Genomic DNA, 8,651 nt, shown 5'->3' with positions numbered 1-8,651 from the left:
TGTTTTACTTCTGTGAAAACTACAATTTGTAATTTGATAAGGATTTCATTGAATCCGTAGATTGTTTTGGGTAGTATATACATTTTCACAATGTTGATTCTTCCAACCCAAGAACATGGTATATCTCTCCATGTGTGTGTATCATCTTTAATTTCTTTCATCAGTGTCTTATGGTTTTCTGCATACAGGAATTTTTTCTCCTTAAATAGGTTTGTTCTTAGGAATTTTCTTCTTTTTGTTGCAATGGTAAATGCGAGTGTTTCCTTATGTTCTCTTTCAGATTTTCCTTCATTCATGTATAGGAATGCAAGTGATATCTGTGCCTTAATTTTGTATACTTCTACTTTACCAAATTCATTAATTAGCTCTCGAAGTATTCTGGTAGCATCCTTCGGATTCTCTATGTATAGTATCATGTCATCTGCAAACAGTGACTGTTTTACTTCTTTTCTGGTTTGGATTCCTTTTATTTCTTTTTCTTGTCTGATTGCTGTGGCTAAAACTTCCAAAACTATGTTGAATAATAGTGGTTAGAATGAGCAGCCTTGTCTTGTTCCTGACCTTAGTGGTAACAGTTTCAATTTTTTACCAGGAGAACAATGTTGGCTGTGGGTTTGCCATATATGGCATTTATTATGTTGAGGTAAGTTCCCTCTATGCCTACTTTCTGGACAGTTTTTATCATCAATGTGTGCTGAATTGTGTCACCATGTTTTCCTGCTTTTATTGAGATTATCATATGGTTTTTATCCTTCAGTTTGTTAATATGCGGTAACACATTGATTGCTTTGCGTATACTGAAGAATCCTTCCACTCCAGGGATAAATACCACTTGGTCATGGTGCATGATCTTTGTAACGTGCTGTTGGATTCTTTTTGCTAGTATTTAGTTGAGGATTTTTGCATCTATATTCATCCGTGCTATTGGCCTGTAGTTTTTATTTTGTGATATCTTTTTCTGTTTTTGGTATCTGGGTGATGTAAGCCTCATAGAATGAGTTTGGGAGTGTTCCTACTTATGCTGTATTTTGTGAGAATTTGAGAAGGATAGGTGTTAGCTCATCTCTAAATATTTCATAAATTCACCTGTGAAGCTACCTGGTCCTGGGATTTTGTTTGTTTGAAGATATTCTTTTTAAGCACTGAATATTTTGTATAAAAAAACAATATAATAAGGTGGTGAGCACTGATACACACAATGTAGATTTATAAATCAAATGACAAAATGCATTTATCTATTGTACAAAGTTTATCTAAGCCAAACTTGGAGTATTTTTATATTAGTTAATTTATTAAATAGCTACTATATTCCTAAATTTTAATTCATTATCTTTTTATTTACAATAACAGTTTTATGAATAAGACAAAGTTGCATTTCTACACAAGTGGTCCCCAAACTTTTTGGCACCAGGGACTGGTTTCGCGGAAGGCAACTTTTCCACAGACAGGAAAGTTGGGGTTGGAAGGGATGGTTCAGTTGATAATGCAAGTGATGTTTCAGGCAGTAATGAGAGAGATGCAGAGCGATGGGGAGTGACAGATGAAGTTTCGCTCTCTTGCCCACTGCTCACCTCCTGCTGTGCAGCCATGTTCCTAACAGGCCGTGTGGCCTGGGAGTTGGGTATCCCTGTTCTTACCCATACAATACAAGAAGGATATAGGTTTTTATTTCTTAAATAAATTTATTTATATTATGTATTTATTTTTGGCTGTGTTGCATCTTTTTTTGCTGCATGTTGGTTTTCTCTAGTTGTAGCGAGTGAGGGCTTCTCTTCGTTGTGGTGCACGGGATTCTTATTGTGGTGGCTTCTTTTTTTGCTGTGCAGTAGCTGTAGGAGTGTGGACTTCAGTAGTTGTGGTCGTGGGCTTAGCAGTTGTGGCTCATGGGCTCTAGAGCACAGGCTCAGTAGCTGTGGCACACGGGCTTAGTTGCTCCGGGCATGTGTGATCTTTCCAGACCAGGGACTGAACACGTGTCCACTGCACTGGCAGGCAGATTCTTAACCACTGGGTAACCAGGGAAGTTGGATGTACCTTCACTATACTGTCTTTTAGATGAATCTCTTTGCTATAATTTTAGCAGTATACTCTGCAAGAGCTACTAATCTGCTTCACATTCTAAATCCGTTGTTTCTGTGAGTAATGGAAATTCCCTCCAGATTTCTGCAAAATTTTCATTGCCAGTCAGTTTGGTATTCTGTGATTTTTACATATTTTTGGCTGTTTGTAAATGTTGTGGAAGGTTGGGAATAGTTTTACCAGGAAATGTGGGTCAGATGGCATGGTATGATGGAATAGTAATTTCATTCCATATTTCTATTATGAAGTTGTTTGTACCATAAGGTATTTTGGCTGAGTCCTACATGCTCACATGCTCAGTAAATTTCCATGTGAAATCTACACTCTTATAAAAGAGTTTCATCATATCATTCAATGTGTTATCAAAGTGGGTTTTAGCTATCAAATCTCACCAATTCTTTGTTGATGGTCCTTTCAGCCACTAATTCATGTGTGAGATAATAATTCTCTAAATATTGTCCAGAAAATTTGCTTTAGAGGAAACATACATCATCTGAAAAAATAAGTTTTTATATTTATTAGAATTGTATGTAATTGCAGTGAAATTGGCTTACATAAAGTAGTGTTTTTAATTTTTTCACCTAACAAAAATTTTGTAAGTAGGCAATCCAAGGTTCTTACGGCAGTTCCATTATGCCATTAGATAGCCACAACTGATTATTTTGCCTCTTATATAACTATTTGAATTTTAGGAAGAAAGAATGAGAAGAGCAAGAGGCAACTGCTAAGAGTCTGCCTCAATGATATGCTTATTAGCTACATTAAGCTACATTTGGAGAAGGGGTTGAATGGGGATGTCCCTGATTTGTAGCATTTGCTGATTTCTCTGATATAAATACTGTTCTTGCAAGCCAGTGAAATAGATGGTTTTACCACAGACTCTTGGCTCTGCCCTCTTTTAAAACACTTTCTTGTGAGCCACACTAAACAATTTCTATTTATATGTGACTATTCAGTATTGTATTCTGTAGCAACCCCTTGCTGCATAGGAGGCTAGAATTATTGCTGCCCTAAAAGCATAGAAGGGGAGGAGAGCTGTTAGGCCAAAAGTGTCTGCTATAGTTGTCCATGAAAAAGAATAAGATAATAGTAGAAATATTTCTGAGGAAGAGAACATTGAGAAAAAAACAATTAGGTTACGTCTGTAAAGTAGCAGAAGCAGGCAAATTAAAAGATTGCACACAGTAGATGCATAATTCAGTGCTGAAATATTTTATTAAAAGTTATAAAATTTGAGTATGTAAATATGGAAAGGAATGAAAGTCAAACTGTTGAGAATATTCATATCTTTAAAATGTTTGAACGATAGAAAAATATTCACACTGCATAAAATTTCATTATGGCTATATATATATATATATATATATGCTGCAAAGGAAGCATATACAGAACACATTTAACATAAATTTATTAATGTATAATAATGAATAAAATGTAAATTATTGGCAATGCTAGGAAATGGATTTTTATTTTATTTTTCTTTTTTTGTGGTACACGGCCTCTCACAGTGGTGGCCTCTCCTGTTGCAAACCACAGGCTCCGGACGCACGGGCTCAGTGGCCATGGCTCATGGGCCCAACTGCTCTGTGGCATGTGGATTCTTCCTGGACCAGGGCACGCAGTCGCGTCCCCTGCATCGGTAGGCAGACTGTCAACCACTGCACCACCATGGAAGCCCTAGCAACTGGATTTTATTACTTAAAATTGATTTAGAGTCCATTTGTTCTAAAGATAAATTAGAGAAGAAAATATGTATATTCCAAGTACAGAGAATTTTGCTTTTTCTATTCCATTAGAATTCCAAGGAATAACTATGAGAATAATTATTCCCTGACTCTAAGATGGCGTCAAGATGATACATGGGTTCATTTTGTCAGATCATTGTTTTAATTCGTTCTACAATCTATTCTATTATTCATTTTCTAATTAAAATCTACTGTGTGCTAGGCAATTGTGTCAAGACATCTTTTAGTCTATTGGGGAAGATAGTCAATAAAAATCATTTCAAATATGGAATTCTACCAACGTCCACTGCAAGGAGATGCTGAAGAACCCTATTGCCCATAAATAAAACTAATATGAGAATCATTGAAATCATAAAACTTAATTCCTCATTTAATAAAATTGTTAAAAATTGTTTTCCCTCAAGTGTAAAATCATAGAAGAAAATGATGTACACGGTTCTAACTGCATCATGCCTCCCATGATGAAAGATCACCTTCTCTGTTTATCTATAGCCAGATATAACTATAATAGGTAATTCCACAGCAAAAGTTGCAAATAATTATGTTTCTATGTTATTATCATATTCTCCTCAAGTTTTTTTGGACAATTTTGATTGATTCCAGTTTCTAAAAGTGAAATATTATGTCTTTTTAAAATTATAGTCCCAATATCTACAAAACTCCTGAAATTATAGTAAATGGCTGAAAATAAATGTTGAATGAATAAATGAAAGGCTGAGAGGATATCGGTGGTGTGCTGAAGTTCTGGATTGATAAAAGGCAAAGTGAGTTGGAAAGCAGCTGATAGGCCAAGAAAAAGATTTTCAATAAATGTTAAAGGCAAGAGACATTCACTCCAGTATGATTTTGGACTCATGCCATACATATTTTTCATTATATATCTAATGAAAACTAAATTATTTATGCTAATGGACTCTATGGATATTTTTTTAACAACTTTATTGGAGTATAATTGCTTTACAATGGTGTGTCAGTTTCTACTTTATAACAAAGGGAATCATTTATACATATACACATGTTCCCATGTCTCTTCCCTGCTGCATCTCCCTCCCTCCGACCCTCCCTACCCCACTCCTCTAGGCGGTCACACACCACCTAGCTGATTTCCCTGTGCTATGCAGCTGTTTTTCACTAGCTATCCACTTCATGCTTGGCAGTGTATATATGTCAATGCCACTCTCTCACCTCATCATAGCCTACCCTTCCCCCTCTCCATATCCTCAAGTCCATGCTCTGCTATGTCTGAGTTTTTATTCACGTCTTACACATAGGTTCTTCATGACCTTTTATTTTTTTTTGTTAGATTCCATTTAAATGTGTTAGCATACGGTATTTGTTTTTCTCTTTCTGACTTATTTCACTCTTTAAGAGAGACTCTAGAGCCATCCACCTTACCACAAATAACTCAATTTCGTTTCTTTTTATGGCTGAGCAATATTCAGTTGTATATATGTGCCACAGCTCCTTTATCCATTCATCGGCTGATGGACACATAGGGTGCTTCCATATCCTGACTATTGTTAATAGAGCTGCAATGAATATTTTGGTACATGACTCTTTTTGAATTAATGTTTTCTCAGGGTATATGCCCAGTAGTGGGATTGCTGGGTCGTATGGTAGTTCTATTTTTACCTTTTTAAGGAACCTCCATACTGTTCTCCATAGTGGCTGTATCAATTTACATTCCCACCAATAGTGCAAGAGGGTTCCCTTTAGTCCACACCCTCTCCAGCATTAGTTGTTTCTAGATGTTTTGATGAAAGCCATTGTGACCAGTGTGAGATGATATCTCATTTAGTTTTGATTAGCATATATCTAATGATTAATGATGTTGAGCATTCTTTCATGTGTTTTTTGGAAATCTGTATACCTTCTTTGGAGACATGTCCGATTACGTCTTCTGCCCATTTCTGGATTTGCTTGTTTATTTTTTTGATATTGAGCTGCATGATCTGCTTGTATATTTCAGAGATTAGTATTCTGTGAGTTGCTTCATTTGAAAATATTTTCTCCCATTTTGAGTGTTGTCTTTTCATCTTCTTTATGGTTTCCTTTGCTGTGCAAAGATTTTAAGTGTCATTGTGTTACAATGTATTTTTATTTCCATTTCTGGGTCATAATGGATCTTGCTGTGATTTATGTCATGGATTGTTCTGACAATGTTTTCCTCTAAGAGTTTCATAGTGTCTGGCCTTACATTTAGTTCTTTAACCCATAATCAGTTTATTTTTGTGTACAGTTCTAGGGAGTGTTCTAATTTCATTCTTTTACAGTTAGCTCTCCTGTTTCCCAGCAGTAGATATTGAAGAGGCTGTCTTTTGTCCACTGTATATTCTTGCCTCTTTCATCGAAGATAAGATGACCTTATTGTGTGGGTTTATCTCTTGGCTTTCTATTCTGTTCCATAGCTCTATATTTCAGCTTTTGTGCCAGTACCTTACTGTCTTGATTACTGTAGCTTTATAATATAGTCTGAAGTCAGGGGGCGTGAATTGTCCAGCTCCGTTTTCCTTTCTCAAAATTGCTTTGGCTATCGGGTCTTTTGTGTTTTCATACAAATTTTGAAATTTTTTGTTTTGGTTCTGTGAAAAGTGCAATTTGTAGTTTGATATGGTTTGCCTTGAGTTTGTAGATTGCTTTGGGTAGTATATTCATTTTCACAATGTTGCATCTTCCGACCCAAGGACATGGTATATCTCTCCATGTGTGTGTATCATCTTTAATTTCTTTCAGCAGTGTCTTATTGTTTTCTGCATACAGGACTTTTGTGTCCTTAGGTAGGTTTGTTCCTAGGAATTTTCTTCTTTTTGTTGCAATGGTAAATGGGAGTGTTTCCTTACATTATTGTTCAGATTTTTCTTCATTACTGTATAGGAATGCAAGTGATTTCTGTGCCTTAATTTTGTATACTGGTACTTTACAAAATTCATTGATTAGCTGTCATAGTTTTCTGGTAGCAACTTTCGGATTCTCTATGTATAGTATCATGTCATCAGCAAACAGTGCCAGTTTTATTTCTTTTCTGATTTGGATTCCTTTTATTTCCTTTTCTTGTCTGATTGCTGTGGTTAAAACTTCCAAAACTATGTTGAATAATAGTGGATAGAATGAGAAGCCTTGTCTTGTTCCTGATCTTAGTGGTAATGGTTTCAATTTTTCACCATGGAGAACGATGTTGGCTGTGGGTTTGTCATATATGGCATTCATTATGTTGAGGTAAGTTTCCTCTGTGCCTACTTTCAGGACAGTTTTTATCATCTATGTGTGTTGAATTTTGTCACCAGTTTTCCTGCTTCTATTGAGATTATCATATGGTTTTTATACTTCAGTTTTTTTAATATGGTGTACCACATTGATTGTTTTGCATATATTGAAGAATCCTTGCATTCCTGGGATAAACACCACTTGATCATGGTGCATGATCTTTTTAACGTGCTGTTGGATTCTTTTTGCTAGTATTTAGTTGAGAATTTTTGCATCTATATTCATCCGTGATATTGGCTTGTATTTTTCTGATATTTTTTTCTGGTTTTGGTATCAGGGTGGTATTGGCCTCAAAGAATGAGTTTGGATTTGGTCCTACTTATGCTGTATTTTGTGAGAATTTGAGAAGGATAGGTGTTAGCTTGTCTCTAAATTTTTGATAGAATTCGCCTGTGAAGCTACTTGGTCCTGGGATTTTGTTTGTTTGAAGATTTTTTTAAAGCACTGAATACTTATATAAAGAAAAACAATATAATAAGGTGGTGAGCACAAATACACACAATGTAGATTTGTAAATCAAATGACAAAATGCATTTATCTATTGTACAAAGTTTTCCTAAGCCAAACTTGGAGTACTTTTATAGTAGTTAACTTACAAAATAGCTACTATATTGCTAAATTTTAATTCACTACCTTGTTTTTTTTAATTTACAATACCAGTTTTCTGCATAGTACAAAGTTGCATTTCTACACCAGTGGTCTCCAACCTTTTTGGCACCAGGGAGTGGTTTTATGGAAGACAATTTTTCCCCAGGCAGGAAAGGTGAGGTGGGAAAGGATGGTTCAGGTGATAGTGCAAGTGATCGTTCAGGCAGTAAAATGAGTAATTGTGAGCATTGGGGAGCAGATGAAGATTCGATCTGTTGCCCACTGCTCACCTCCTGCTGTGCAGCCAGGTTCTTAACAGGCCATGCAGCCTGGGAGTTGGGTATCCCTGTTCTAATCCACACAATACAAGAAGGATGTAAGTTCTTTTATTTTTTAAATAAATTTATTTATTTTATGTATTTATTTTTGGCTGTGTTGGGGCTTTGTTGCTGCATGTGGTCTTTCTCTAGTTGCAGCGAGTGTGGGCTACTCTTCGTTTTGGGGCACGAGCTTCTCATTGTGGTGGTTTCTTTTATTGCTGAGCACCAGCTGTAGGCATGTGGACTTCAGTACTTGTGGCACGTGGGCTTAATAGTTGTGGCTCATTAGCTCTAGAGCACAGGCTCAGTAGCTGTGGCACACTGGCTTAGTTGCTCCATGGCATATGGGATCTTCCCAGACTAGAGATTGAACCCATGTCACCTGCACTGGCAGGCAGATTCTTAACCACTGTGTCATGAGGTACGTTGGATGTTACTTCTTTATACTGTCTTTTAGATGAATCACTTTGCTCTACTTTTACAAGTATACCCTGCAAGAGCTACTAATCTTCTTCACATTCTAAATCCATTGTTCCTGTGAGTAATGGAAATTCCCTCCAGATTTCTGCAGATTGTTTTTTGCCAGTCAGTTTGGTATTCTGTGCTTTTTACATATTTTTGGCTGTTTGTAAATTTTTGTGTGAGCTTGAGAGTA

Source organism: Lagenorhynchus albirostris, chromosome X, assembly GCF_949774975.1.
Source record: "Lagenorhynchus albirostris chromosome X, mLagAlb1.1, whole genome shotgun sequence".
In the NCBI taxonomy this organism is placed as follows: Eukaryota; Metazoa; Chordata; class Mammalia; order Artiodactyla; family Delphinidae; genus Lagenorhynchus; species Lagenorhynchus albirostris.
The sequence above is the reverse complement of the archived record's forward strand: the minus strand, read 5'-3'. Positions refer to the sequence as shown.